This window comes from Antechinus flavipes, chromosome 2, assembly GCF_016432865.1.
Source record: "Antechinus flavipes isolate AdamAnt ecotype Samford, QLD, Australia chromosome 2, AdamAnt_v2, whole genome shotgun sequence".
Lineage (NCBI taxonomy): Eukaryota > Metazoa > Chordata > Mammalia > Dasyuromorphia > Dasyuridae > Antechinus > Antechinus flavipes.
In genome coordinates this window covers 136,657,572-136,666,868 of record NC_067399.1, presented here as the reverse complement: position 1 = coordinate 136,666,868, position 9,297 = coordinate 136,657,572, and positions in this window count along the sequence as shown.

Below are 9,297 nucleotides of genomic sequence, written 5' to 3'. Positions count from 1 at the left end.
TACCTATTCTACTTTCTATTCTCTGTGCAAAATATTTTTGTTTCCTTTCTGTGACTTTGTGCTAGCTAACCACCGATTACTGGAATGTGTTTCCTCCTTACCTTTACTTCTTGGAATTCCTACCTCTTTTCTAAGTTCAACTCATGTATGGCCACCTACACGAAGCCTTTCTAGATTTCCTCACGTTAGTGTTCTAATACCATAAATTATTTTGTGTACATTTTGCATTAACTTCTATGCATATCTTGTTTTTTTCCAAGAGAATGAAAATTGCATTTTAATATATTTTGTTACATATTTTCTAATGATAGTTTTGTCGAGGTTTAGCTTTGGGGTACCTAAATGAAATTAGGGTTTAAGGTCTAGTGGCAGGTTTGGGGTACAGATTCGGCACAAAGGGGTCTAGTAGCGGCACGAGTTCCCAATAAAAGCATTTGTTGGCCCAGAGAGCTAGATTGATAAAAGAGGTTTATTATTAGATAAGCAAAGTTAAAGTATAGGCGAAGGTAGAGATAAGGAGGGCACTGGACAGAGGGTCCAGTGGACAGAGGGTCCTCACATGGCAGCCATGTTTGGAATCTGCAAAGAGGGGTTCCCAGCGGGGCCTTTTTATAATAGGAGACTTAGCTCGAGGGGCTTTCGGGTGTAGCCCCAAAGTTGGCTCATATCCGGGTGGGGCTGGGAACAGGTCAGATCTTCTATTGGAATTCAAAGAGACCAGGATTTGTGAGTTAAAGGGCAATTTACATTATTAACTAGGAGAGGGTGGGAATCTAGAAAGGAAGCTTTCCCGCATCATTATCAGTGTTTCAGGCTTTCTTTGCCAATGGCCCAAGACCTCATCACTATTACTGTCATATTGACAATTATATTAACAATTTTATAACATCCCATGCTTTCATCTCTGCTAATGCTTCATCTTCCTAAACTTCTGTATCCTTACCACAACTCAATCATGTCACTGCTACTTTGTCAGATTGGTGGTTCAAGCCCTGCCTTTGATTCTTACTTGCTCTGTGACACTTTGTAAATCACTTAACCTTTTCATCAAATCTCGCTTTCAACAAGCACTTACTATGTATCATTTACTGTTCTAAGCTCAAAGGAAAAGCAAAACAAAACCTATTGCTACTTTTTTTTTTTTTTTTTGTGAGAAAGACATCAGGGAAACAACTAGGTATAAAGGATACACGTACACAGAATAAATGGTGGGATAGTCTTGAGGAAAGGCCCTAAGATTAAGAAGAATTAGAAAAGATTTCTGGTTAATAGTAGGACCTCAGCTTGAATTAGCCAAGGAATTAAAGCAGATTTGATTTCAGTTATGGGTATTCCATTTAGAGAGAACAGCCAGTGAAAATGCTCCGAGTAAGGTATAAAGGTGGAAGGGGTACGATTTGACAACATTTAGAATGAATGTGACAAATCAAGGGTGATACCAAGATTTGTATTCTGAACAGGAAGAGGAAAATTGGTTAAGCGGGTCTGGGATGGATTTTGGAGAGATGTAGTTGAGTAGTGTTGTCTGCATATGAAAAGGTCAGAGATTAACTGAACCACAAGCAGAGTCAACTGTTTCCTGGAAATAAGTTGCTTTTTTTTTACCTAGGGTGCACCTGCTTATTTAGGAGAGCTGGCAAAAAAACTTAAAACACCTGAGAAATCCTGAGCCCTTGAACATAGAAGTTGTTCTATGGCTATTGGGCTATAAAACCAGTCTTATGTATGGTCTAATTTACAGAGATGCAAATTTAGATGTTGATTTGGATTCTTTTAGCCCTAGTGTGGCTTCTTACATGGGGACCTAATCTATAACAAGAAAGAAGCTGGAAAGAAAAGAGCATTGACTTTCTACTTCCTGTTCTTTGTTCCAGAGAGCTGGGCTCTGGGGGTTAAAATTCTTCTGCTTTGGAAGTACACAACAAAGGAGGCTTCAACTGGGCCTTAAGAAAATTAGCAGATTAAAAAGATTGGATGATACCCTAACTGAAGTCTAATGTTTTTCCTTTGTTATTTTAAAAAATTTGTCCTGCATGAATTTTGTTTGTACATAATTGTTTGCATATAATTTCCTACCATTAGACTGGGAGCTTTCTGAGAACACTCTCTTGCCTTTTTTTTTTTTTAACCCTAGTGCTTAGCACAGTGCCTGATGAATATATTGGGTTGGACAATCCTAATGGAATCCAGTCCAAAAAGGGTGCAAAACAGGTGAGATTTGAAGTTATTGAGAATGATGAGATTAGATTCAGGGAACCAAAATGATGAGATTAGGGTTCCTGGTGGTCAGGGAATTAAATGATGAAATTAATGGCAGGTTCAGGATTCAGGGAACCAAATGAAGAGGTTTGGCTCCCTTAAATACCCTTTGGGATTTGGTACATGGTAGGGAGTTGTGGGAACCCCCTTCTGGCAGTGCAGAGGTCCTTCATAAAGGACTTTATGAACCCAAAAAAACAGACTGATAAAAAGAGGTTTATTATTGGCAATGGGAAGTCAGCCTTTGCTGTGCACGAATAGAAAACCTGAATTCCTTAGTGGCAAGGTCTGACAGAGAAGTAAAGTTTCTAGTAGAGAAATCCCAACAGAGAGGTATAAAGTCTTGGTAGGGAAATAGGTGAGGATAAAGAGGGGGTAATGCTGAAAGAGAATATCATTTCAGTGGACAGAGATTGCTGCTATGCCAGGAATGGCATATTAGGTCCTCTGGGTTTAAAATTGGCTCTTTTTATAATGAAAGCCTTGGCTACACGCTGAGGCTTGCATCTGATGGGGGTTGGTGAGTGGAGTTTGAGCTGGAATTGAATAGAATTGAATGAGTCTTTTTAGACTTGATCTTTAATTCCATGGGAAGCTTAATCAATAGTGAGTGTTATCTATGGGGGTGGTACCATTTCTCAGGATCTTTTACAGAGGCCAGGATTCAAAGAGAATTTGTCCTTCAAGGAATTTTAAAGTTTCTGGGTTCCCCTTGTCAAGAAAAGGCAGGAAAGCATTAGGTGATAGACCCAGTGGTCATAAATTTATTGCAAAGAGCAGAGCCAAGATGGTGGAGAGTAGACAGGACTTTGCCTGAGCTTTCTCCAGATTCCCTCAAAATTAATGTTAGAACAAGCCTTTGAACAGATTTTGAGTAATAGAACTCACAAACATTCAATATATAATTATTTTCCAGCTTAAAATATTTTGGAAAGGCTTTAGAAAAAGTCTGTCTCAATTGGACAGGGGAGGACATAGTCTAGTGTAGTGTGATATAAGGAAACCCAATATGGGGAATTTTAGCAGAAGGATCTTAGCCAAAGTACCATAGCACTGACTATTGTGTCCTAGTTCAGAGGGCCAGTGGATCAGCTGGCCAGCTGTGAGACCTCCAAGGCAACCACAGAAAGCAAATTGTGAGACCCTAAATCCAAGCATAACATGTGGGACTTGGCCAGATCAATCCAATGCAGAGGGAAAGCCTGTAGCACCTCTAGCCCCAATGCAGTCAGTGAGAGGTCCCTAAATCCCTGCAAAAGATGCTTGAGATAATCTCCCAAATGCCCTAGGAATAACTCCTTTTAAAAATGTGCAGAAAAGCAAAAAGAACCCTGACCATAGGGAACTACTACAGAACAGGGAAGATCAGAACACAAACCCCGAAGAGAACAATAATGGCAAAAGGCCTACAAGAGTTCAAAAAGTTCTCTTGGAAAGAATCCAAAAGATGGACTATACAATGTGTGTGTGTGTGTGTGTGTGTGTGTGTGTGTGTGTGTGTGTATCTCCCAAAGAGAAATAGAATAAAAATGGGGGAAAGAAATACATCAGAACTATGAAAGTTTTGAGGGGGAAGCTAACAGTTTGGAAAAGGAAGCACAGAAATTGACAGAAGAAAAAACTTCTTAAAAAATAAATTTGGCAAAAGGAAAAAATATATTGAAGAAAATAACTTGTAAAAAATAAATATGGTAAAATGGGGAAAAAAAAAAACTTCTTAAAAATAGAATTGGTGAAATGGGGGAAAAATCCATTGACCAAAACAGCTCCTTTAAAAATACAATTGGCCAAAAATGGAGGAAAATGTAAAATACTTCATTGGAAAAACAACTGACCTGGAAAATAGATCCAGGAGAAACAATTAAAGAATTATTGTATTACCTGAAAATCAGAAAGCTTGGACTACAACAGAGAATCTACTATCCAGCAAAATTAAACATTATCTTTCAGGGGAAAAGATGGACATTCAATAAAATAAAGAATTCTCAATCATTTCTTATAAAAAGATCAGAGCTCAATAGACAATGTGATCTTCAAATACAAAACTCAAGAAAAGCATAACAAAGTAATCAGGGGGAAAAAGACTTTATTTTTTAAAGGTTAAAATGTTTATATCCTTACATGGGAAGATGATACTTGTAACTCTTGAAAACTGTATCTTTGTGGCAATTAGAAGGGATATACTTAGAGTATAAGTTTAAGTTAACTTTAATGTGATGATATTAAAAAAAAAAATGGGGTGGAAAAAGGATTGTACTGGGAGAAGAGGAAAGAGAAAGTAAAATGGGGTAAATTATGTCACATGAAAAGGCACAAAATATTTATTAGAGTAGAGGGAAAGAAGAAAGGGGGAATGAGCATTGTTTGAAAGAGAGAATATCACACATACATACTTAGTTTGATATAGAAGTTTGTCTTACCTTATAGGGAAGTTGGAGGGTAAAGGGAAGGCTGATAGAAGAGAGGACAGAAGTAGAAGGGAAAAAGTATAAGAAGGAGGAGGCTGAAAAAAGAGAGGGCAGATTGAGAGAGATGGTGGTCAGAAGCACCTTGAGAAGGGTTGATGGTAAAAGGATGAGAGCAGAAAAGCAAAAAGAACCCTGATCATCGGGAACTACTATAGAGAAAGAGAAGATCAGAACACAAACCCAGAAGAGAACAATAATGGCTAAATGCCTATGGGAGTTCAAAAAGTTAAGAAGAAAGTTCAAAAACTGTTGAGAAGGGAAAGGGCAAAAGGAGAGAGAAAAGTATAATTTGGGAAAAGTAGGATGGTGGAAAATGAAGTTAGTAATCTTAACTGTGAATGTGAATGGGATGCACTCTCCTATAAGACAGAAGTAGATAGCAAAATGGATTAAAAGCCAGAATCTTACAATATGTTGTTTACAAGAAACACTTTTGAAGCAGAAAAATGCATACAAAATAAAGATAAAAGGTTAGAGGAGAATATATTATGCTTCAGCTGAAGTAAAAAAAAAGCATTCTAATTTCAGACAAAGAAAAAGCAAAAATAGATTTAATTAAAAGAGATAGGGAAGGAAACTTCATCTTGCTAAAGGATAGCCTAGATAATAAAAGTAACATCAATGCTAAACATATATACACCAAGTAGTATAGCATCCAAATTCTTAGGGGAGAAGTTAAGTGAATTGCAAGAAGAACTAGACAGCAAAATTATTCTAGTGGGGGATTTCAACCTCTCTCTATCAGAACTAAATAAATCTAACCCCAAAATAAATAAGAAAAGAGTTTAGGTGGTGAAAAGAATTTGTAGAAAAGTTAGGTATGTAGACCTTTGAAAAAAATTGAATGGATGTAGAAAAGAATATACCTTTTTCACAGAGGTATATGGCACTTACACAAAAATTGACCATGTATTAGAGCATAGAAACCTCACAATCAAATGCAGAAAGGCAAAAAACAGTAAATGCATCCTTTTAAGATCATGATGCAATGAAATTTACATGTAATGAAGGGCTATGGAAAAATAGACCAAAAATAGAATATAATCTAATCTGAAAGAACGAGTGGGTGAATTCAAATAAACTTGTGGTGGAAAGTGCCATTCACATACAGAGAGAAAACTATAGAGACTGAATGTAAATCAAAGCATAGTATTTTTACTTTGTTGTTGTTGTTTGTATGCTTTTTTTTCCTTTTTTTATCTGATTTTTCTTGCACAGCATGATGAATATAGAAATATGTTTAGAAGAATTGCACATGTTTAGCCAATAGTGAATTGCTTGCTGTCTTGGGAGAGAAAGGGAGAAGGAAAGGAGAAAAATTTGGAACACGTTTTTGCAAAGGTTAATGTTGAAAATTATCTTTGCATGTATTTGGAAAAAGTAAAATATTATTTAAAAATAAGTTTATTGCAAAAGAATAGAAAACTTTCATCTTATTTAAATAGAATTATTTAAAGTGGTGGATGGTCCTTGTCATCCCGCTATGGGTTAGCATAGTGATTCGGTCACATGCAACATTTCTAAAATGGTGCTGTTATCCCTCTACACAGAAAATCTAGGCATGATGAAAACCTAGATCAGTTGTGTCAAATTATTATTATTTTCTCTTTCTCCTCTCATTACCCAACATTTCTAGTGATTCTCATATTAGATTTTTTAAAATTATTATTACACAATTGAAGTGAAAGAATCAATAATATCTAAAACCTTATTTGTTATCTGAAAACTCATTATCCTGTGAGATGATACTCATAATTTATACTCTTGGTACTCAGAACTTGTCCTCTTTCCTCTGATTGAAGGTTTAGATCTTTAATGCTTAATAAATTGTCTGGCTACATGTAGGCACAATAAATGTTTATTGACTGACCTTGTGACCACCAGGTCGACTACCAACAAGAAATCTCCTTTTGTCACTGTAAAGGGAATTTTGTTTTATTAACATTAATTTTATGAATTTTATTAATGTTTGTTTATTATTTGGAGATAAGGGCCCTTCCTTCTGCAACTTTTGGTTAAACAAAAACTTATCTTCTGTTAATATTAACCTCCTCACCTAACCAAAAACTTGTCCCATAAGATGTGAAGATTTACTTAAGGTCTTAAACATTCCTTAGATGAGAAGCCAGAGGAAGAATCTCAACTATGTCTGATTCCATGGTGACATATAAATATTTTTCCTCAGTCAGCCTCTTTGTGAACTCTTAATATGATCTGTTAAATGTCAAAACTTATGGCTTTTTCTCAAGCCTCAACTTCTTTTTTGCTTTTTAATTACTTATTTGTTTAATATTTTTCCCCCAGTTACATTCAAAGCACTTTCCTGATTATCTCCTTATGCTTCTCCAGAGTTCTGTGTTTGAAAATCAAAATTTCATTCAGCTATTTTTTTCATCATGAATGCATAAAAGTTCTCAGTTCATTTATTGACCATCTTTTCCTCTGAAAGATTATACTCAGTTTTGCTGGGTAGGTGATTCTTGGTTGCAGTTCTATCTCTATTGCTCTCTGGAATATCATATTCCAAGTCCTCGGTCTTTTAATGTAGAAGCTACTAAATTTTGCATTATCCTGACTGTGGTTCCACTATACTTGAATTGTTTCTTTCTGGATGCTTGCAATATTATCTCTTTGATCTGGGAATTCTGAAATTTGGCTATAATGTTCCTGGGAATTTCATTTTGGAATCTCTTTCAGGAGGTGATCAGTAAATTCTTTCAGTTTCTATTTTATGCTTTGGTTCTAGAATATCAGGACAGTTTTCCTTGATAATTTCTTGAAAGATGATGTCCAGGTTCTTTTTTTGATCATGACTTTCAGGTAGACCAATGATTTTTAAATTATCTCTGCCGAAGCTATGAGCATAATTGATTCCCCTAACCAAACTAACAGAAATCATACAATTATCTCAATAGATGCAGAAAAAGCATTTGATAAAATCCAATACCCATTCTTATTAAAAACACTAGAGAGTATAAGAACAAATGGAGTTTTCCTTAAAATGATCAATAGCATTTATGTAAAACCATCAGCAAGCATCATTTATAATGGGGATAAACTAGAAACATTCCCAGTAAGATCAGGGATGAAATAAGTTTGTCTGTTATCACTGTTACTATTCAACATTGCATTAGAAATTTAGTAATGAGAAGAAAGAGAAATTAAAGAAATTAGAGTAGGTAAGGAGGAAACCAAATTATCACTCTTTGCAGATGATATGACGATTTAAAAAAAAAATCCTAGAGAATCAACTAAAAAAATTATAGAAACAATTCACAACTTTAACAAAGTTGTACAAGTTTAGCAGTACAGGATATAAAATAAATACACATAAATCATCAGCATTTCTGTATGTTACTAACAAAGTCCAGCAGTAAGAGATATAAAAAGAAATTCCATATAAAATAACTGTAGATAATATAAAATATTTTGGAGTTTACCTGCCAAGACAAAATCAGCAATTATATGAACACAATTATAAAACATTTTCCACACAATTAAAGTCAGATCCAATCAATTGGAAGAATATCAAGTGCTCATGGATAGGCCGAGCTAATCTAATAAAAATGACAATTCTACCTAAAAAAATCTTCTTATTCAGTGTCATACCAATAAAATTGCCAAGAAATTATTTTATGGAGCAAGAAAAAATAATAACAAAGTTCCTCTGTAAGAACAAAAGGTCAAGAATTTCAAGGGAATTAATTAAAAAATGTTAATGAATGTGGTGTAGCTGATTATCTCCTTATGCTTCTATTATTATATTATATTATAAAGCAGCAGTCATAAAAACCATTTGGTACTGGCCAAGAAATAGAGTAGTGGATCAGTGGAATGTGTTACATTCAGAAGACACAATAGTTAATGATTATAGTAGTCTAGTATTTGATAAACCCAAAGACCCCAGCTTCTGGTATAAGAACTCACTATTTGACAAAAATTTCTGGGAAAACTGGAAATTAATATGGCAGAAAATAGGCATTGATCCACCCCTAACACCCTATACCAAGATCAGGTTGAAATGGGTTCATGATTTAGACATAAAGAGTGATATCATAAGCAAATTAGAAGAACAAAGGATAGTCTACCTCTCAGATATACAGACAAGGAAGGAATTTGTGACCAAAGAAGAACTAGAGAGTACATTATGGAATGCAAAATGGATAATTTTGATTATATTCAATTAAAAAGATTTTGTGCAAACAAAAAAAAAAACAATATAGACAAGATTAGAAGCAAAGAAGGGAATAAAAGGGAAGAAAAAACGTTTGCATCCAACGGTTCTGATAAAAGCCTTATTTCTAAAAAATATAGAGAATTGACTCAGATTTATAAGAATTCAAAGCATACTTCAATTGAGAAATGGTCAAAGGATATGAACAGATAATTTTCAAATGAAATTAAAACCATTTCTAGTCATATGAAAAAAAACTCTAAATCACTATTGATCAGAAAAATGCAAATTAAGACAACTCTGAGGTACTATCACACACCTCTCAAATTGACTAAGATAATAGCAAAATATCAAAAGAATGTTGGAGGGCATGTGAGAAAAGTGGGACACTAATAT